This window comes from Elaeis guineensis, chromosome 1 (genome assembly GCF_000442705.2).
Source record: "Elaeis guineensis isolate ETL-2024a chromosome 1, EG11, whole genome shotgun sequence".
NCBI lineage: Eukaryota > Viridiplantae > Streptophyta > Magnoliopsida > Arecales > Arecaceae > Elaeis > Elaeis guineensis.
This window is the reverse complement of record NC_025993.2, coordinates 66,772,480-66,796,297: the sequence shown is the minus strand read 5'-3', so window position 1 is coordinate 66,796,297 and position 23,818 is coordinate 66,772,480.

The following is a 23,818-nucleotide window of genomic DNA, read 5'->3' as shown; positions in this document are numbered from 1 at the left end:
CAACCAACCATCCTTATGCACCTATATGGTGCACAAATGTGGGGTGTGGGAAGGGCTTTGCGTGAGAGAAAATTCATGAGAAGTTGCTTCTCGTGAATTCAAATGGGCGCAGAGATATCAAGTGGCGCAGGGAGTTTGGGTCAAGGTGGTTTCTCATTTTAAACTACCCTAATTGAACCAATTTAATTAAAATAAGCTAGGCCCAATTAGACTAATTTAAATCTAACTTAATTAAGCTTAATTAGGCTCAATAAAATTCTAATCAAATTAGGAATTGACTAAGCCCAACCCCTGATCAAATCAGAGACCAAACCATCTCGACGATTAGGTCAACTCTTAACCTAATCGGGTCAAACCCAACTGAATCCAATTCAATTGGACTTGATCCAAAAATAATTACTCAATCAGATTGAGTTAATTAGCGATCAAATTACTAATTAAATCTTTCATAAATACTGAGTCCAAATCTGATGGGCAATCGGGTATCAAAGTCCATCGATATGAAACCTTGATCAAAGAGTCCCAAACCAGTGGACTCTTGACCCCGGTATCCAAAATGTGTGGGACTCATGATCAGAAAATCTTGATTCTCGATCATAGAGTCCCAAACACGTAGGACTCATAGTCCATGAACATTAGGACTCTTCATCAGCCATCAGATCAGATAGGAACCTCTAATGTGTGTGACCCTGCAGGTTCGAACCTAAGCCGGTAGCATAGGAACCAATTCCTGTACTAATCAAAGTGACCATCTAGCAATGGTACCCAATATTCGGATAGGTCGAATAGTCACAATCACAATATTCAGAACCTACGTGAATATGGTTACTGTATAATTCATCCCTTTTGACCCCTGTGTATAGGACGACTCAAGGTTAAACTGTCAACCCTGATTAGATCATCCGAGTCGTGCTCAACTCAATCAGTCCTGTGACTCCTCACTAGGACTACCCTGGCCAAGGTTTTGCTAAATTGAAACACGACTGTACACAGCTCCTGAACTGGGGTGGTCAATCCTATCTTGACACACGCACCGACAAGTCAAGTACTTGACTACACCCAGCATCCTTCCATCACTGAATTAGAAATTCAGGTAGTCCAGTGTCTAAGTGCAGTGAGTTGCTTGCAAGTCACCGTGGCAGTCTCAGATCAGAGGGACATTTATATCCATATCCCATCAGAGCAAATTTTGACAGTAGAAATAGCTTTAGAGTCGGTCACATTCAATGCAGATGTACCCTTATATCTCACCTGTATGCCATACCAGTGTCTCCATACTCCTTGATTAAGAGGACAACCAACCCATATGGCACACAACGACCTATGCTTGATAAACGTTATCGTCCTTGGTAACAATATATCATTTGATCACGAACAGGTTTAAGGACTAAATGACAAATCCTCCTTTGTCGAGTCTAAATAGTCCTAAGGACTTCACCACAACACAGGAGTTCATTAGAAGATGAAATAATTTATGATAAAAAATATCAAAATAACTTTTATTTATTTATAATTTATGTACTAATACAAAAGGAGCACAACCGTCAACAGACTGACGATTGGCTTTGGGACACTATTCCCAACAGTAGTATCTCATGGATTCTTTTGGATACCCTATAAAGCGAGCTATAATAGATCTATCCTCTCACTTATCGACCATTTATCTCTTGACATAGGCTGGACATCCTCAAGTCTTAAGATAACTCAGACTTAGCTTCTTACCGAACCATATCTCATACGGTGTGGTAGGAACAGACTTTGATGGAACCCTATTCAACAAGTGAATGGCAGTTAACAAGATATGTCCCCAAAGAAATAAGGGTAGATCAGTGAAGCTCATCATGGATCGGACTATATCTAATAGGATCCTGTTCCTCCTTTCAGATACCCCATTGAGCTGAGGCATTCCAAGAGGAGTCCACTAAGAGGCTATGCCGTTGTCCTTAAGATAATCCAAAAATTTCTGACTAAGGTATTCACCTCCTTGATCAGATTGAAGAACCTTAATAGGTTTGCTTGTCTGCTTTTCTACTTTATGCCTAAATTTTTTGAACTTTTCAAAGGCCTTAGATTTATGTTTTATGAGATACATATATCCGTACCTAGACATGTCATCGGTAAAGGTAATGAAGTAGGTATAACCATCCCTGGTCTGCACATCAAATGGCCCACATATATCGGTGTGTACCAGGGCAAATAACTCAGTGGCTCTTTTTTCATGTCCTACAAAAGATAACTTGGCCATCTTTTCTCGAAGGTAGAATTCACAAGCTGAATACGACTCTGGGTTAAGAGAGCCAAGGATCCCATCCTTCTCCAGTCTGTTTATCCTGTCCTCTCCAATATGGCCTAGTCTATGGTGCCACAAGTACTTCTGGTTAATCTCATTTCTGGATCTCTTCTAACCTACGGCACTCATTATTTACTCGTTTAGGTTTACATTCGTATCAACATGCAAGTGATTAAGACTGTTAATTAAGAGACCTCATGCAACCATATTTCATAAATAAATGGAATAAAAGTCATTATTGAACAAATTTCAAAACCTTCCTGTGCTAGCACAGACATGAAAATTAAATTTTAACTAGCTACAGGAATATAATAATAATCTTTCAAATCTAATCTAACATCAAACGATAGTCAAAAAGAGTAAGTGCCAACGACCTCTGCAGCAATCTTTGCTCCATTACCGATCTGAAGGATCATGTCACCTTCTCTCAACCTCCTATTTTCTATCAGACCCTGCATTGAGGTACATATATGAGCACTCAGAGCCAGAGTCCAATATCCAACTAGAAGTAGAAGAAACTGTAAGGTTAGATTCTATTACGAGCATACCTTCGAAAGGTTTATCATCCTTTTTGGTCTTTAGGTTCTTCAAGTATTTTGGATAGTTTCTCCTCTAGTGGCCTTCAGCATGATAGTGAAAATACTTTTCTCTTGCCTTAGCTGCCTTTGGACCATCCTTCTTTGGCTTGCTCTCTTTTTGTTTGCTTCTTTATGGATTTAACCTTCTTCCTTCCAGTAGACTTTCTCTTGAAAGAAGAAATCCACTCCACAGCAAGAACAGTGCCTCTTGAACACTTCAAGGTATCCTCCATAGTGAACAACATATTGATGAATTCGAGAATAGTACAATCAAGTTTATTCATATGAAAATTTACAATGAATTGACTATATGAATTGGTAAAGGATTGAAAGATCAGATCCATCGATAATTTTTTTTACATTTCTAGCCCGAGCTTCCCAAGCTCCTCAATGTCCTTGGTCACTGTCATACAATGCTTATGGACAGACTGCCCTTCGTGCATCTTTAGATTGAAGAGTCTTTTGGATACTTCGAAGCGCGCAGTACGGTTCTGCTTACCATATAACTCTTGTAGGTGAGTGATCATGGCCCGAGCAGTAGGCATATGCTCATGCTGGCTTTGCAACTCATTTCACTTCTCAAAAGTAGTTCTTTGCTCAGTAGTAGGATGGTTTGGTAGCATTACAGGATCCTGATCGAGAATATGGCTTAACTTTTCTGAGATCAGGATAATCCTGAGATTTTTGAGCTAGTCTTTGTAATTAATACCGATCAAACGATTGGTTTCAAGGATGCAGGCTAGGGAGTTTGAGGCTGACATTATGGTTTAACTGCGAGAGTAGAGATTCAAGTTAGACTTTTATACTTAATATTTATATTTGCTTTTAGAAACTTTAAGATGTGAATAATGGCTCCCATTAATTTATCGAATCCCTCCACTCCTCGGGGAAGAAATAAAAATCCTAATGTGACAAAAGATTTCTAATGGGTGCTGTGGTCCCACCGATGACATGTACCTCACCTAACAGTTATTGGTAACATGTACACCAAGGCATAGGCAACTCTTTGTCTAGATGCTTCACTAAGCATGTTGCAGTGACTTGGTCTCTATGTCATGTGGGCTCACCTAACAGTTATTACCCACACTTCTTAGTTAAGCCCGATCCACCATTCACAAGCAGGTACAAGGCCGTCATTGGATCCCTCACCTAACAGTTATTGGGTCCAACCCCATCCTTACCCTGGAGTAATTCTTTGCTAATAGAGTGATTGCGTGTTCCCCATGCAACTGAACCACTGTAACTAGCTGAGAACAATCAATGCTGGTAGCACGCCTGCACATCTATAATGGTGGAAGACTTATGGGCTTAATATTTATGGAGAGATTTAGATTTAGATCTCATCTAATTAGTCATCATATGATCGATCTAACTAGTATGGACTAAATCAGATTGCTAAGTAACCTAATTCAAGACCCAATCATTCAAATTGGCCAGGTAAGTGGAGATCGGTAGGGGTCCCCCTATTGCCTTCCTAAGATATCAATAAATTGGCTAGGTCGGCTAACAGAATCAATTAAATAATCATATCTTATTAACTTATCTTAGACACCAATAGGTCGATTGATCAGAATTGATTAGCTCAAGTGAATCGGACTCAAGCCAACGAGCCAAATTAGGTCCTTAGGTTAATCGATTCTACATATGGGATTCAATCGATTTGATCAACAATAATTGTATGATCATTGACTTAATTGATCTAACCCTTATCAATACTTGATTTGGTTTGATCAATTACTTAATCAAGTTAGATCCATATGACTCAAATCAAAAACCTTAAATGCAATCCTATTACATGACTTAATTTATGATTTTTCCATGACCAAAATCTTCATACACAAATATAAATTTTAGATTCTAAAATTATATTTTAAATCTAAATTTTATTTCATAAAAGTAAATTTAAAAATATAAAAATAATTTTCAAATTTTTTCATACAAACATATATCACGTATATGCATGTAAAATCAGATCTAAATCAAATTTCAGATCTAAGCATGATATCATATATCTCATATACTAATCATGGATCAGATTGAAAATAAATTTATAATCTAAATATGTAATCATATCACATATATGAATTAAAATTTAAATCATATAAAAATTTTAGATTTTATGCATGCATTTATGTATCACATGAACATGAACTAGAACTCTTTTTAGATCAAAATTTAGATCTATGCATGCAATTACATATCAACTATATGTTCTAAAATTAAATATAAAATTAAATTTTAGATTAGAAAATCCATCCATACATTTCATGTATCAAAGAAAAATTTGATTTTGAAATCTTTTCAAAAATATGTATATTAAAATTCAGCATATAAAAATCCGTGGCTCTGATACTACTGTTGTAATTCAAAGTTTGGTGCATGCATATATATTTTAAAAATTTTATTTTCTAAATATTATAGTAGAGAATAATATTAAAATATTTTTAATCTAAATTATGCATGCATGAAGATATAAAATCACATGGATCTATCTCATATGCTGAAACTGATATACGTTGAAATTCAGATTGTGATCGAATCACATACCTATTTCGCAATCTTTTTCTTTGAATCTGGATTTAGAAGAGAAGAGGTTCTCTTTTAGCTGTATAAGCATCCGACCTCTATGAATATCCACTCAGGATCAGTCTGGAACAGTCCTCTTTAATCTAAATTTTGGTTCTCCCAAAATTCAGCCTGCTGAATCTGAACGAAGCTTGGATCGCGATCAGTGTGAGTAACAGTACCATCTCAAGTCAAAAGATCAGTCATACAACTATAACATCGAGACAATCACAGATGATTGAATAAAAATTCAAGTGATCTTTCATATAGTTACGCTTTGTACTAGTTCTCTAACAACCATCCGCACTTGCTGCCCTATGTCTCTACACAATAGACCAAAGACTCATCTATCCTGAAGGAAGCGATTTGTGTGCCAGTCTATCTAGATCTATCATCATTCTCATGATGATCCTATAATCGAGAGCATTTAAAAATTAAATACATATCTCTAATTCTCAACACTTTAAGAATATGTATCAATACTAATTCAATGGATGATTCAAGGACACATTATACTTGAATGAAAAAGAAATTATCTTTTTATTGATCATATCAATATATTAAGTATAAAATTATGTCTTAAAATTATTATAATGTGTCAGCCATATTGGCTTCTAGGACATATATCTAACAGAGTTATCATATAAGTACCTTGTGAAGCAACTGTTTGCTTCTTTCTCTTGTTCTTCGATCTGTTTGGGTCAAGGGCGGCTACGTAAGCAGGACAATTTCTCTTTCAATGATCCTACTTCTTACAAAAGAAGTATTCTGTCTGGCTCTTATCAACTTTCAATGATTTGCTCTGCTTAGGATCGATAGCATGGAATTTCTGCACCTTCTTCTTCTTTCCTCTCCTAGAAGATCGACGACCTGCAGATGAACCTCCCACTACATTCATCGACTCATTCTGGAGCTGGTGGTCTTTCTCAAAAGTCTGCAGTAATCCTAGCAAACTATGATGGTTCACTGTAGGCTTCATCATTCTGTAATGATTGAGAAAGGATAGATAGGATTTCAGTAGCGAGTTAAGGATTGCATCCCTGCTTAACTGTTCATGCAATGGAAAGTCAAGTTTGCTCAAGCATTCAATCTGCTCAATCATGTACAGTACATGATTGGTGACTAAAGCCCCCTCTCATATATGGGCATTGAACACTGCATAGGAGGTTTTGTGTCTCTTTGCATCCTCAGAGGTGCCAAGGACATTCAACATTTGAATGATCTGCTCAGGCTGCACATCCTCGAATTTACGGCTAAGTTCATCATTCATCGATGCCCTCATTACACAATGCACAATCGTTCAATCATTGAGCCACTTCATGTAAGTATCTCTCGCAGCTTGAGTAGTATTGACGATAGGTTTTTCAGGTGCCTCATCCATAAAGATATTTAAAATTCTCTCATGCTTCAAGATAATCTTCAACTTTCGATACTAGCTATCGAAGTTGGGTCCGGTGAGCTTGTCGCTGTTAGAGGGTTAATGTGTTGGCCATAGCTGAAAGAAAAAATATAAGCCTATTAGTATATGAGTTACTTTTTAATCCCAAAGGCATGGATTTTAGTCTAAAGATTCTTTCACTATTTTGTACGAATTAGTAGCCTCTACCTCCAATTCAAAGAATTACATTAATTTCTTAGTGGGTACTAGAATCCACACAGATTGAATTCGGGCTCGAGTGTGGTTCGACCAATCCTAATGCATCCATGGGTAGGTTCATAACTAATTATTTCTCCAAACAACTTCTAGCAAATAGATTTTGCCCTAAGTATTCCTTCGTAGGCGTGTGGCACCTCCACTGAAAATTCTGGTTAGATCTAACCATTAACATGACAACACCAACTGCATCCAACAAATGGATGTTCAGACCTGAGTGTGGCTCGACAAATCTGAGTATTGATCTGAAGGTACAATAAGATGATCATATGATGAATGATAATTCTAATGTCTAATAGACATCAGGTATGTGGCGCCTTCAATACCTATTTAGAATATTGGACTCATTATTATGCACCTTAATGGGAGGCTATGAATAAGTTATCACCATAACTATATCATTTTATGGATCTATTAATTTAGAGGATTTGATTTCATTGATCTGAGAATAAGAGAAGAAGTTAACCTACAAGTTGTAAATCCTCTTACTGGCTTCACCAAGTCATGTAGAGGATTAGACACAAGCTAATCTAAAAACACCTAAGTCAGTCACACTGATTAACCTTGATGGCATGGGTCAGCATGAATCAACTAGTAACCTAATCAAAATATAACCTACCATGATGGTCAGGTAAGTGAGATCAGTGGGAGGAATATGCCATTAACTCACCGTTGACACATCTAGATGAGTAACTCCTAATTAAAAATTACTTGATCGAATCTGCCAAACTTACCTTAGACACCAACTGGTTGATTCCTTTCGATTTGATCCACCAGAAGATTCGGACTCAACCACAGAGCCATGATCATGGTCTATTTATTAGGGTCAAAAATATGGACTTGATCAAACTTCAACTATTGAGGTTGATCTAGAAAAATTCTAACCTAATCTAATTCAACACTTAATTAGATTTAATTAATTCTTTACTTTATCCATATTTGTTTCCAACCCTAGATCTAACCCATTAGAAGGATCTGATTTATACTAACCTATAGCCCATCGATTTATATGGTATCTTAATGATCTTCCATTATCAAATCTAGATCATTTAAATTTAATTCAAAATTAAGTGTGTAAAATATGTATTTCAGTCTGTAGAACTATTCTACCAGAGATTCAAGTGAAGCATACCATATGTTTCAATTTATGAAAATAAATTTTTATAATATATTTAATAATTAAACATGCATAGGTATGATCTAAACTTCATACATACATCACATGCATCATGACAACCTTTAGATCAATATCGATCACATCTAATGTAATATGTTATTCAGATTCTAAAATAATTTTATATTTAAATTTATCTTATTGTAATGAATCATAAATTATTTTAGATCTAATCTAAATATATTTATGATCAAAATAATTCATAAAAATTTTTTTACTTTTCTTCTTCATGAAATCGGATTACAATGATATCCCTACATGTCATAAGAGAACCCATCGAATGGGTAAGAGAATGATTAATCTTTTATATCTCTTATGATCAGATGATTTAGTGATCTCATCAATCTGAGTACTATACTATTAAGATCTGAAATCTAATTTCATATATAATCATATCAACATGCAATTTTGATAAAATAATTTATGTCATGAACATGTCTTTGATCTTATCAATCATGTTCTTCATTTAATTTAATTAGATTTGATGCATCATATATATCATATCAGATCTGAAACATATCTTATTTTGATTATAAAATATCAATTTTAGATCTAATATCATATAGAAAATTAATTAGATACAAACATGAATGCATAAATAGATCCAATTTAGATCTGTTTTGGTGTAGTGCTGAATTTCATTTAAATTCAGATCTAAATATCTATCAAAATAGATCCAATTTAGATTTGAAATAAGTTTCACTTCATAACCAAAATAATAACATTAAAATTTTATTAAAATAAATTAAAAATAAATTTTAAATCAGATTGTTATTTCAATAAAAATTCAGCATTAACAAAATTTTTTTATAACAAACTTATAACAACCTTAATCAACCATTGATTAGGTTCATCTAATCCAATCAAAATCAGATCAAAAATTTTATTTAGATAGATTTAAATTAGATTTAATATCTAATATAAAATTTTAATTATATATAATATATAAATAATTTAAAAAAATTTAGTTATGTATCCATATATCGAAGCCTGGCTCTGATACCAATTGAAGGGAAAGAAACTTGATTCTCATAGATAACCAGGATTGCATCTAAAAATTTTCTATAAATTTATCTAAATAAGGATCAAACCTTTACCTAGATTATAATAGAATTAGAGATCAAATCTTCAAAATCTGGATTCAACCTTCGTGTAGGCCTGAAACTGCAGGCCCTCTACTTTATGTGCATGCCAAGCAACACAGAAAAGCGGGATGAACCTCTGATCAAAGCACCTTCGCAAGGCGACCAAAGGAGGGAGAAGAGGTATTGGTGTGACAGCTCACACCAACAAGGGGATGCCCAAGTAGGGCCCATGCCAAGAGGAAGAGGGGACAGCAAGGTGGGGAGCATGCCAAGGATGGGATGCCCCACTAGTTCTCACGCCTCTCTCTCTCTTTCTCTCTTTTCTCTCAAGCTGATTTCTATGCATTCATAGGTAGAGATCCTCTCTATTTATAAATAATTCTCATGATTCAATAAGTATAGGACTCCTAATTCAAAAATACTTTGAATTAGTCCACTACTTATTAAAGAAGGACTCCCACTTGAGATAGGATTGGTGCCACATATAGTGCCCACTTTGCACGATGGCCCACAACCAGCACCATACCAAGGCTAGTTGGCCAAGAAGTGAGAGAGTCTCAGTAGAAATAAGACTCCTAAGATCTCATCCAAAAAGGATCCAATTCAAATCTAATTTGAAATTGGTTTGAAATAATTTCGAAAGGCTGTCAATCCTAAACTGTTTAGAACTTTAAAATCAAGTCTAACTTAGAATTTTAAACCTAATTAAGTCTAATTAATCTAGATCTAATCTAAAATTAATTAGTACTTAAATCTAATCTCTCATAAGCTTCTTGGATCATAGATCAAAAACTGTTCATCTTCGAAATTGAACCTGAACCTTATGTGTAGTGCTATCTAGACATAGTCAACTCTTCAATCCTATTTGACCCATAACTTAATTCTCAATCAAGTTAGTTTATATATTCAATCAAGTCAAGTACTTTCAAATTGGACATATAAACATAGGTCAATACTTTTCTACGTTGTCTGACTTGTCTCCATAAGTTCAAATACTAAGCTGGTAGTACAGAAACTGATTTCTGTACTAATCGAAGCTATCATCTAGCAATAATTTTTGATGCCCGAATATATCAAATTATTATAAAGAAATATTTCAGAACCTATGCATATGGTTCCGCATAATTCCTCCCTTTGACCCTGAATGCTCTAGGATGATCTAAGTTTAACTGTCAACCCAAGGTGTTTTATCCACATTGTATTTCAATCTTTCAAATCCATCTCATGGATTACCTTGGCCAAGGCTTTACTAAATTGAATGTAGTGATACATCAGCTTCTGTAATTCGGAGGGATCAATCCCATCTTGATCTACACAGACTTCACAAGTTCTTGACTATACCCAGTAGCTTTCCATCACTACATTAAAAATTCAAATAATCTAGCACCAAAGCACAGTGAGTTACTTGCAAGTCACTCCTGTGATCTTAGGTCTGAGAGACACTTATATCCATATACTTCGCAAGCAGCTCTTGACAGTTGAATGCTCAGCTAGTGAGTTACTTATTCAGTGATGATGTACTCCTACATCTCACCTGTATGCCATACTAGTATCTCCACACTCCTTGGTTAAAAGGATAATCAACCCATATTGCATATAATGATCTCCACTCGATAAATATCATCATTCTGTAATGACATCATTTGGTCATATACATGTTTAAAAATCATACGATAAATCTTCTCTTTATCATTCACTAACATAGTTCTAAGGACTTCATCACAACACGAGTTCTACAAAAAAGATGTAACTTTGTGATGAATGATGCCAAAATAATTTTTATTGATCAATAAATAATTCATATATAAAGAAAAACTCAATCGTCGCATGATTGATTTTAGGACATAATTTCTAACACCAAGATATTGAAGTTGCCTTTGAAAAAAGTTTTGAAACTACAGATCTGTTATTATATTTTAAAAATTATTAGAAATATTATTTATGTACCCTTATTATTAGAACAAGATTTTGAAATAAAAGTTAAGAATAATGGTTGTTCTATCTATTTTTTTAATAAATTTTATGAAAATACTTTTATTGATAATGGTCTTTTATTTCTATCACTTAATGATAATATACTTCGTGTTGATAAAATAAAAAAAAGAAAGAGAGAGGATGTGAATGTCATGTACCTCTGGCATCGCTGACTTGGTCATATAAATGAGTCAAGAATTAACAACTTATACAAAGATAAATTCATTAATCCTTGTGATTTTAAATCATATGAAACTTGTGAATCTTATCTCGTGGGTAAGATGACCAAGACTCCATTTACTGGACATGAAGAAAAGGTGAGTGACATCTTGGACCTTATACATACTGTTGTTCATGGTCTAATGTTGACTCAGGTCAGAGGAGGATACTCCTGCTTTATCATATTTACTGATGATAAGTCAAGATTTGGATATGTGTATTTAATAAAATATAAATCCAAAGTCTTTGACAAGTTTAAAGAGTATCAAAGAATGGTTGAGAGATAAATTAGTAAAAGTATTAAAGCTCTTCGATCTGATCGAAGAGGAGAATACTTAACTAGTGAGTTCTTCAATCATTTAAAATAAAATGGTATACTCTCTCAATGGACACCTCCTTATACTCCATAATTAAATGGTATTGTGGAAAGGAGGAATCGCACCCTATTAGATATGGTGTGGTCTATGATGTGTTTCATGAATCTTTCGATCTCTTTTTAAAGATTTACTCTCGAAGTCACGGCATATATTTTGAATAAAGTACCGTCAAAATCTATTTCTAACACTCCATATGAGATATGAAAAGAAAAGAAGCCCAGTCTTAAACATCTTAAGATATGGGGTTGCCCTGCTTATGTGAAAAATATTGATAGATATAAACTTAGTGCTAGATCAGAAAAATATAGGTTTATAGGTTATCCCAAGGAGAGTATAGGATATTACTTCTACCATCCTATTCAATAAAAGGTGTTTGTTGGTAGGCATGCCATTTTTTTGGAGAAAGAGTTCATCCAAGAAGACGGCAGAGGGAGGATAGTTGAAATTGAGAAAGTTTAAGACCTACAATCTATCCAGAATCAGTATGCTAACTCTTAACCAGATGTGCCCATTGTTGAGGCACAGCCACTACACACACCTCCTATTCAAAGGTTAATTAGAGTGCATAATGTACTATTCAGATATGGATTTGTCATTGAGAATGACAATACATCCCACATCATTGAGAATAATGATCCTATGATCTATTCGAAAGCTGTTATGAGTAGTGACTCTGACAAATAGTTTGAAGCCATAAAATTCGAAATGGACTCTATGTTTACCAACCAAGTTTGGACTTTGGTTGATGCATCTGGGGGTGTAATCCCAATAGGTTGCAAATGGGTCTTCAAGAATAAGATGGAGTAGATTGCCAGGTAGAGACCTATAAGGCCAGGTTGGTGACAAAAGATTTCAAACAAAATCAAAGTGTTGATTATGGAGAAACCTTTTCATCCGTAGCCATGCTCAAGTCTATTCAGATTATGCTCGCTATTGCTGCATACCATGACTATGAGATCTAGCAGATGGATGTCAAGACTGCCTTTCTCAATGAAAATTTTGAGGAAAAAGTTTATATGACTCAACCAGAGTGATTTATCTCTAGTGGGAGAGAAAATCAAGTATGCAAGTTAAATAAATCTATTTATGGATTAAAGCAAGCATCAAAGAGATGGAACATCCATTTTGATGAGACTATCAAATCATTTGGCTTTATCAAAAATGTAGATGAATCTTATGTGTATAAGAAAACTAATAGAAGTACTGTTGTCTTCTTGATCTGGTATGTGGATGACATAATGCTCATTGAAAATGATATCCTTATGTGGCAATCGATCAAAATATGGCTATCACAAAAGTTTTTCATGAAGGACTTGGATGAAGCATCCTATATACTTAGTATAAAGATCTATAGGGATAGATCAAAAAGGATGTTTGGCTTGTCCCAGTCTAGGCACATAGACCTTGTGTTGAAAAGGTTCAACATGGAGGGAAGCAAAAGTGGTTATTTGCCCATAGGTCACGGCATACAACTCTCTAAAAAGATGTCTCCTAAGACACCTGAAGAGAGAAATAGAATGAGTTTTATTCTTTGTGCTTCGGCTATAGGATTGATAATGTATGCTATGCTATGTACCAGACCTGATGTTACTTATACCTTGGGCATTGTAAGCAGATTTCAGGCAGATCCTGGAGAGAATTATTGGAAAGCTGTGAAAAATATATTCAAGTACTTGAGAAGGGCTAGAAAAGTTTTTCTTATATATGGAAGATCTGATTTGAAACTCGAAGATTATACTGACTCTAGTTTTTAATCTGATCCGAATGATAGCAAATTCATATCTGGGTATGTGTTCGCCTATATGATGGAGCAGTAGGTTGGAAGAGTTCGAAACAACAAACTATTGCTGACTCAGTCACTGAGGCTGAGTACATTGCTGCTAGTGACACTGCTAAGGAGGCTGTCTGGATGAAGAAGTTCATCTCAGAATTGGGTGTGGTTTCAAAAATTGAACAACCAGTGACCCTTTATTGTGACAATACTGGGCAGTTGCTTAAGCCAAGGAACTAAAGTCTCATTATAAATCCAAGCACACCTTAAGATGGTTCCACCTCATTTGGGAGATAGTGGAAAGACGCGATGTGATCATGAAGTGAGCTGACACCAAGATAATATAGCAGACCTATTCACTAAGGCCTTATCATTGCAGCAGTTTGACTGCCACCTAGATTGCATAGGCATCAAGTATAGGGGCGATTGGCTTTAGTGCAAGTGGAAGATTGAAAAAATAATGCCCTACAAGCTAATCATATATGAAATATGATGGGGTATTTTTCTATATTTTATCTTTCAAACTTATGTATTTGACATTGTTATTTAATAAAATAGACTTTTTGATTCATTATATGCCATATTTTATTATTGTTTTTAAGATTATAATGAACCCCATAGGTTAGGATAATGGTTTTAGGGCTGTGATGAGATTACACCAGTGAGATCTAAATTCTTGATAACCTTAACTTAAAATATTTTAAGTCATTGGTTCATTGAGTTGGAGATCAGTGATACCAGTAAGACTAGCACATCTTATATGTGCTTATTGATGAGGGTGGTTGATCTCACAACCACTTATATGACGACACTAATACAAAGATTTGGATACTCATTAGAGAATGAGTTCACTAAATTGACCTATGAGAGAACATCTGATGGAGTCTTATTTACATATCAGCTGATTGTTTTCTAGTGAAAGTTGTACAAATAATCCTTTGACCTGAGATCATTTTGGTACCTTGTGTATATGAATCTATATTTTGGTCCACTTCCTAACTTGGTTCTTTGATCCTTGAGTGGAATATTTTTGATGTGGTAAAGTGTGCATTGAGATTGTGAGTGGTCAATAAGGGATCGATCACTCCTAATAAGAGAAGTGAACATCCTATGTGATCTCATAGATTGATGATTCTGAAAGACTTTGACCAAAATAGGATGATAATTAGAAAGAAGTTTCTTATGTATTATCAATTGAATCTGAAGAAAACATGCGATAGTGCAGTACATGCAATTTTAAAATTTTATGCAGCAGAAATAATAGATTAAATGATTTAATCCTAATCACATGTATAAGATCCTATCTTAGACTACCACATCATGATCTTTGATATGAAAATATGTATTTTAGATCTGAAAATAAAAAATCACATCGATCTCATCAATGCTGAAATTCTAGATCTAACTATTAGATCTATCATAGAAATCAAAATAAGTTAGAGATCGTTACGAAATAAATTTGATCTTGATCTCCTCTGATCTAATGATTGGAGAAGGTGTTTTTTAGATCACTCACAGTCACACAGAGTCATCTAGCCTCTACAGGAAGATCCATGTGAAGACAGATGCAGATCAAGGACTTGGAGGTGCTAGCCTGCAAGTAACTTCGACAGCTGATATGTTCCTCCTTCTTCAAATACCTTAGATACTCCAAAGCAAGAGAAGATCAAGAGGAGGAATAGAGGAGGATGAGAAGAGGCTCTGGAAATAAAAAACACTAAGGGAATGATCATTGGACATCCAAGAGAGAGGACCCCTTTTTATAGACTAGGAATTAGGATTTTCCAAGGAAGGGCACCAAGAGTCAACACCAAAACCTCCTTTTGCCATCCCAAAAAAATTTAAAAAAATTATTAAAATATGGAGAAGGATTCTAGAGTCTCATACACTAAATAATTCTCCAAGACAAATCAGAAAAAAATTAATATGGGGCTTATAACATTCTATATACTAAAAATTTCTTTCCAAGTTTACCTCTTATCTCTAATTCGGATCGCATTCAAATTAGGCAAGAGATAATATTATGACTCATCAGCTATAGCTACCCACCCTTATTGGATCCACTATCATGATGATAAAAATCATAATCCAAATCCAATTAGGCATGGAGAAATTGGCATGGATCTAGGTGTGGTGCAAAAGATCAGGATAGAGTCCTAGTTGACAAGGACTCTTCATTTTCAATTTTGATTCTAATCTAAATCAAATTTGGATTGAACCCACTAATAGAAATAAATATAATCCAATTAAAAACCTAAATATCTTATCAAATTTCTAACCCAATTAAGAATTAGTCGAGTCAAAATCTTGATCAAATCAGGATCAAATTTTTCTTATAATCGGATTCGATCATATCAAACACAATCAAAGTCAAACTGAATCTAATTCAATTAAAATTGATCCAAAGCTCTTTGCTTAATTAAATTGAGTCAATTAGTAATTTAATTACTAATTAATTCTTTAAAAATAGTAGAGTCCCAGTCTCAGTGGGATTCTCCCCCAAAGTCCTAGTCCGAGTAGGACTCTTCACCAGAGTCACAATCCAATTGGACTCTTCAACCATCAGATCTGATCAAATCTTCTAATGCGTGTGACCCCATAGGTTCAAACCTAAGTTGATAGCATAGGAATAACTTTCTATACCAATCGATGTAACCATCTAGCAATGATGACCCGACGACCAGATAGATCGAAGTATTACAAAGCAACCTTCTAGAACCTACTGACATATAGTTATCATATAATTCATTCTTTTGACTCAAATGCTCAAGATGACCTAGGGTTTAACTGTCAATCCTAATTTAGTCGACCACATTGTATCTCAACCTTTCAAATTCATCTTATGGATTACCCTGGTCAAGATTTTACTGAATTGAAATACACTGATGTATTTCTCCTACTAATTTAGAGGGATCAATTCCATCTTGACTCACACACCGACTTGATAAGTACTTGACTGCACCCAGTAGCCTTTTGTCACTATGTTAGAAAGTCAGATGATTCAATACTAAAGTATAGTGAGTTGCTTACAAGTCACCATGGTGGTCTTAGGTCAGAGGAACACTTATACCTATACCCTTCACGAGCTACTCTTAACAGCAGAGTGCTCGACACATGATCACGTTCGATGTGAATGTACTCCTGCATTCCATCTGTATGTCATAACAGTATCTCTATACTTTTTAGTTAAGAGAACAACCAATTCATATGGCACGCAATGATCTATACTAGATAATGCTATCGTCCTATTAATAGCATATCATTTGGTTACAAATATTTTTAAGGACTTAACGATAAATCCTCCTTTGTTGATTAATAATAGTCTTAAGGACTTCATTACAATACAGGAGTTCAAAGATGGACAATTTGTAATAAAAATATCAAATAATTTTTATTAATAAAAATTTATACATAATTTACAAGATGAGCACAATCATCTAATGATTAGCTTTGGGATATATTTTCTAATAGAATCATCACCTTCTGATCGAGATACATTTAGATAAGCAATTGGGCTTGACATGATTTTATGTCCATAGCTCATCTAGGATATTGTTTGACTAAAAGATTGAATTGTATGATAACTTATCATTGAAAGATATTTTGATAATTTTTATTAAATTTCATCTCTTCTGGATAGTCATGACACATTGCTAGACGTCAATCTTAACTTGTGGACTCATTAAAATTAAAAGAGTTTAATTTAAAAATTAATTAGAAAGAGTCATAGTTAATTGGGATACTTGAGCTGATCTAGTCTGATCAGATTAGGATTAAGTCAAAAGTCTGTATCCATTGCTGGCTAGATTTAGAATGCAATGGATCACATATTTTGAGATTTAATCTTGATTTGATTTAATTAAAATTTATTATAAATTCTATGGATTAATTTGATATGCTAGCTTATTGTGTTAATCCAAGTTTTCAATTAGATTAAATTCAAAGTATTTGAGCTAAACTGAATCTGTTGCCTTTGACCTGATTGGATTAGGTCAATTTTAATTGGACTCCTATCTAACTTGGATGAGTTTCAAGTGTGGAAGGTCTCCTCCATGCCACCCTGGTTCCCATGCCAAAATTAATGCCACCCACCCTCTTTTTAGCATTAAAGAAGAGGAAGAGTCCTTCTTTCTTAAGACTCTGATATCTCTTCGATTTTTACTAATTTCTTTTACTGTCACATGCCAGAATTTATTATAAAAATTATGGAGCACAGAAGAGAAAGAGTCCTTCTATGTGAAACCTCTTTTGCACCACTTAATTCATCAAAGAATTTATTTCTCCATGTGAGGAAGTGGAGCAGCAAGAGTTGGTGCCCCTTGGGTCTCCTTGTCACCTTTTCATTTCTTATTTAAATGGGGCACCTCTTATGGGATAAGGGCTGAGAATTGGTGATAAATTGGAGGCTTAGGCATGTGATAAGAGAGAAAAAAAGTCTAAAAGAAATTAAAAGAAAAGACAAAAAAAAAATTGAGTGGAAAAGATAGTAAGAAGAGAGGTGAGAAAAATAGCAAGTGACGTGTGCTTGTCCTAGGGTTTAATTTTTTTATGTGTTAGAGTATAAAATCAAATCCTAGGTTGTGAGACTTCTAGAGAAAATTCTCTTGGCATGGTCCTAATAGAGGAATCAAAGGCTATAGTGTATTGGTGCGATCATTCTTTGAGAAAGAATCCGATAGTATTCTTATGAAGAAAAGGCTGTGACAGTGCACCAGTTGGAAAAGACCTTGACCATCTTCCGTATAGATCACCGTTAGAGAATTTCTACTTTGGAGTCTCATGGAGATCACCTTCTTACCGTACTTCTATTTTTAGCAAGTATAAGTTTCTAACTCTTTGCATGCTTGGATTTTTATTTTGTTCAAAATTTACAAGGTGATTCTAGGGTTTGTGTTTCGGTTCGACAGTTTTAAATATTAAAGCTTTCGATTAGCATGTTAAAATTTTTAAAATTCATATTCTGCTGCATGATTGAAATCCAATATCTGAGGCAAAATCTAATTGCTCAAAGTTGTTTGGAGAAATAATTAGTTATGAACCTACCCATGGATGCACTAGGATTGGTCGAGCCACACTCAGGCCCGAATGTAGTATGTGTGGATTCTAGTACCTGTTAAGGAATTAATGTAATTCTTCGAATTGGAAGTAAAGACTACTAATTCATATAAGATAGTAGGAGAATCTTTAAACTATAGTCCATGTCTTTGGGATTAAAAGTAATTCATATACTAATAAAGGTTTTGATTTTTCTTTCAGCTATGGCCATCATATTATCGCTCCTTTTGCTGTTGGACAGTGACAAGCTTATCGGACCCATCTTTGATAGCTGGTATTGAAAGTTAAAGATCGTGTTGGAGCATGAAAGGATCTTGTACGTGCTTGCGGATCAGGCACCTGAAGAACTTGCTGCCAACGCATCTCGTGCTGTGAGAGACACTTACTTGAAGTGGCTCAGTGACCGCACGATTGTGTGTTGTATTATGAGGACAGCTATGAACGATGAATTTAGTCATAAATTCGAGGATGCACAGCCAAAGGATATGATTCAAATTTTGAATGAGTTTTTTGGCACTCCAGAGGATGTGGAGAGACACAAAACCTCCTGTGCAGTATTCAATGCCCATATGTGAGAGGGGACGTCAGTCATTGATTATGCATTGTACATGATCGAGCAGATTGAGTGCCTAAGCAAACTTGGCTTTCTATTACATAAACAGTTAGGTAAGGATGCTATCCTTAATTTGCTACTGAAGTTCTACCTACCCTTCTTGAGTCATTATATAATGACTAAGCTTGCAGTGAATTATCACGATTTGCTAAGATTACTGCAGATATTCGAGAAGGACCAACAGCTCCAAAAGGAGTCGGTGCATATAGTGGGAGGTTCGTCTGCAGATCATCTATCCTGTAAGAGAGGAAAGAAAAAAAAAGTGTAGAAGAATTATGCCATTGATCAAAAGTCTAAGTAGAACCAAAGGTCGAAAGTCGATGAGAGCCAAGCAGAATGCTTCTTTTACAAGATGCTGAGTCATTGAAAAAGAAATTATCCTGCTTATATAGCTACCTTTGACCCAAACAATGAAGGAACTAGATCTAGGGTTTCAAGGTAAGATCTTGAAACTTTTTTCAGATCAGACAGTGGAAGACTAAAATAAATCAAAATTTATCTTATAAAATTAGAGAATCTCTAGATCTAAGATCCTATTATATGATTATTATATGATATTAAATCAAAAATTAAAATATAAAGAGCAAGAACTACATGTTGATCATATCAACATGTTTCTATACTACATCTAATATATGTAAAATATAATAGATCAGATCTATTACCTTGCAAGTTAGACATTTTAACTTTGCTGATCCAGGCTTGAGGATGATGTTGCAAGCCACACATACGTCCAACCTCTAGGAGTCATCCACACAAGCCCACGAATCACGATCAAAAGTCCTGATCCAGAAAATCAGCACAGTATGCTAGTACTGTGCTGATCCTTCTTCGATGGTCGATCAAATACCTCCTTCTTCTTGATTTGGACTCTTCTAAAGATGAGAAGTAGGAGAAGGAGTTTTAGATATGAGACACTCTTAGAAAACTCACAGATGGAGGAAGGAAAGAGGTAAACATAGCAACCCTAAAAGAAGACCCTCTTCTTCTTCTCTTTGCTCTCACCTAGATACTTAGTTTTGTGTCTATTACATCTCCACGCCCCAACACCCTTTCTCCCTAATTTTCACATGCCACAAAGGCTGTTCAATTCCCTATAATTCACAAAAATATTAAGAAGAAATTCATCTTAAATCATGAGATATGAAGAATCCTTGTCTAGGTCAAATACCTAGTCATCGAAAATCCAAATAGGGCAAGACAAGTGGTGCCCAACTCTTGGGTGCCCCCTCCTTCTTTTTCTGCCATGGATCACCAGCAAAGGATACACAATATATGCCATAAAAGCCATAAAAATCTTAAAAAAAATCTAGATAAAATCAGTTCCATAAGGAAAGAGTTTTGGTTTCCTAAAATTCTATCTCATAGAATTTGAAATCCAAACTAATTTCTACTTTGACTTGGTCCACAACCACATTCCATGTAAGAGAGAAAGAGTGAAAAGATTTGCACATGCGTGAAGGCCTGGGAGAGAAGGTTTTATCGTACAAAATAAGAGAGAGTGGGTATGGGGGGCTAAGGTGGCGCAAGGTGAAATCCTAGTCTTACTAGGATTCAATCTATGACTTGTTCAAATTTGGTTTCTCAAACCAAATCAAATCAAAACCAAATCAATCCAATTAAAATAGATCTTAACCCAATTAAGAATCTAATTTAATCAGATTAAATTAGACTTAAATCTTGTTGGGTATAAAATACCCTCAGCCGAAGTTCTCAGCGGGATTGACCCTTGCAGGTCCCCTCCGACTTTCGACTACTGGTGGACTCCGCCCGGATTCCTACGGGAGTCGGGCTCCGTCCTCGACTCCAGCAGCTGCAGACAGACTTCACCCGGACTTCTATGAGAGCCGGGCTCCATCCATAACTCCAACCGCAAGGAAGACTCCGCCCGGACTCCTACGGGAGCCGGGCCCCGTCCCCCAACTTCAACCGCAAGGAAGACTCCGCCCGGACTCCTACGGGAGCCGGGCTCCGTCACCAACTTCAACTGCTGGTAAGCTCCGTCCGGACTCCTACGGGAGCCAGACTTCGCACCTGACTTTAATTACAGGAAGACTCCGCTCGGACTCCTACGGGAGCCGGGCTCCGTCCATAACTCCAACTACTGGTAAGCTCCACCCGGACTCCTACGGGAGCCGGGCTCCGTCCCCAACTTCAACTGCAAGGAAGACTCCGCTCGGACTCCTACGGGAGTCGGGCTCCGTCACCAACTTCAACTGCTGGTAAGCTCCGTCCGGACTCCTACGGGAGCCGGACTTCGCACCTGATTTTAATTGCAGGAAGACTCCGCCCGGACTCCTACGGGAGCCGGGCTCCATCCACAACTCCAACTGCTGGTAAGCTCCGCTCGGACTCCTACGGGAGCCGGGCTCCATCCCCAACTTCAACCGCAAGGAAGACTCCGCTCGGACTCCTACGGGAGTCGGGCTCCGTCACCAACTTCAACTGCTGGTAAGCTCCGTCCGAACTCCTACGGGAGTCGGACTTCGCACCTGATTTTACTTGCAGGAAGACTCCGCCCGGACTCCTATGGGAGCCGGGCTCCGTCCACAACTCCAACTGCTGGTAAGCTCCTCCCGGACTCCTACGGGAGCCGGGCTCCGTCCCCAACTTCAACCACAAGGAAGACTCTGCCCGGACTCCTACGGGAGCCGGGCTCCGTCACCAACTTCAACTGCTGGTAAGCTCCGTCCGGACTCCTACGGGAGCCAGACTTCACACCTGACTTTAATTGCAGGAAGACTCCGCCTGGACTCCTACGGGAGCCGGGCTCCATCACCAACTTCAACTGCTGGTAAGCTCCGTCCGGACTCCTACAGGAGCCGGACTTCGCACCTGACTTTAATTGCAGGAACACTCCGCCCGGACTCCTACGGGAGCCGGGCTCCGTCCCCAACTCCAACTGCTGGTAAGCTCCGCCCGGACTCCTACGGGAGCCGGGCTCCGTCACCAACTTCAACTGCTGGTAAGCTTCGTTCGACTCCTACGGGAGCCGGACTTCGCACCTGACTTTAATTGCCGGAAGACTCCGCCCGGACTCCTACGGGAGCCAGGCTCAGTCACCAACTTCAACTGCTGGTAAGCTCAGTCCGGACTCCTACGGGAGCCGGACTTCGCACCTGACTTTAATTGCAGGAAGACTCCGCCCGGACTCCTACGGGAGTCAGGCTCCGTCCATAACTCCAACTGCTGGTAAGCTCCGCCCGGACTCCTACGGGAGCTGGGCTCCGTCTCCAACTTCAACTGCTGGTAAGCTCCGTCCGGACTCCTATGGGAGCCGGACTTCGCCCCTGACTTTAATTGCAGGAAGACTCCACCCGGATTCCTACGGGAGCCGGACTCCGTCCTCAACTCCAACGGCTGCAGGCAGACTTCGCCCGGACTCCTACGGGAGCTGGACTCCACCCTCGGCTGTGACTGAAGGAAGACTCCATCCGAGCTCCTGCCAAAGCCAGATTCTGAGCTCCTCTCGGACAGATGGCTAACTACCTCTCTCCACCAGACACTCCAGCCAGACTTCAGCCGGCAGACCTTCACCCCCTGGTGCCCCGCAGTAACAGCCACGATTCTGCTCCATTCCCTGCGGCAGATTCAACGCGGCTCCATCACTCCATGACCCTGCTCCACCTCCTGCGATGGATTCCACGTGGCTCCATCACTCCCTGACAGGCCGTAATAATGGCCATGGTCCTGCTCCACTTCCTGCGACGGATACCGCGCGATTCTTCTATCCTCTGGCAAGTCGCGACAACGGACGCCGCTCCACTCCTCGTGGCAGATTCCACGTGGCACGCCCCGGTAATAGCCACGAGTCCACCCCACTACTCTCCGCAACAAATTTTTCCTGACTATGGTTGGCCCACTGCCAGACGGTTATAGGCATCACCATCAGTTTGTTGCCCCCTCTGCCTATAAAAGGGGTAACCCCAGATACGTTATTCTATAAGCTCTCATTTTTACCTAGAAACTCTGCTAAAATTTCTGTTTGAGCACTCCATTCTTGTTGAGGTAGAGAACTGACTTGAGCATCGGAGGGTCTTGCCGGAGCAACCCCACCTCCGGTTTAGACTTCTTTTGCAGGTCCCGACGGCGACCGCGACTCCAGCTTCTCCGGCGTAAGTGGATTTTTGCACCAATAGGATTGACACTAGAGGAAGGGCTGTGTCTTCGCAGTACCCTTGTTCTTAAAGGGGCGCCCAATGGGACCACCCTCGGGCATCTTTTCCAACGTCCTCTCCTCCCTCCTTTACTTGGTCTTGGCCCGATGCCTCCCCGCAAGGCGTCCACACGATGATCCACGGCCTCCGTGGCTAGATCTCAAGCTCCGACCTCACCTCCAGTTTCTCAGCCTCCTCCGACGACGACGGCGGTCGGCGCGGAGCAATTTGATCTGCTGGCGCAGCAGGTCAGAGGCCTCACTGAGGCCGTACAGGCCATGAGCAGCAGCAGCAGCCGCAAGCATC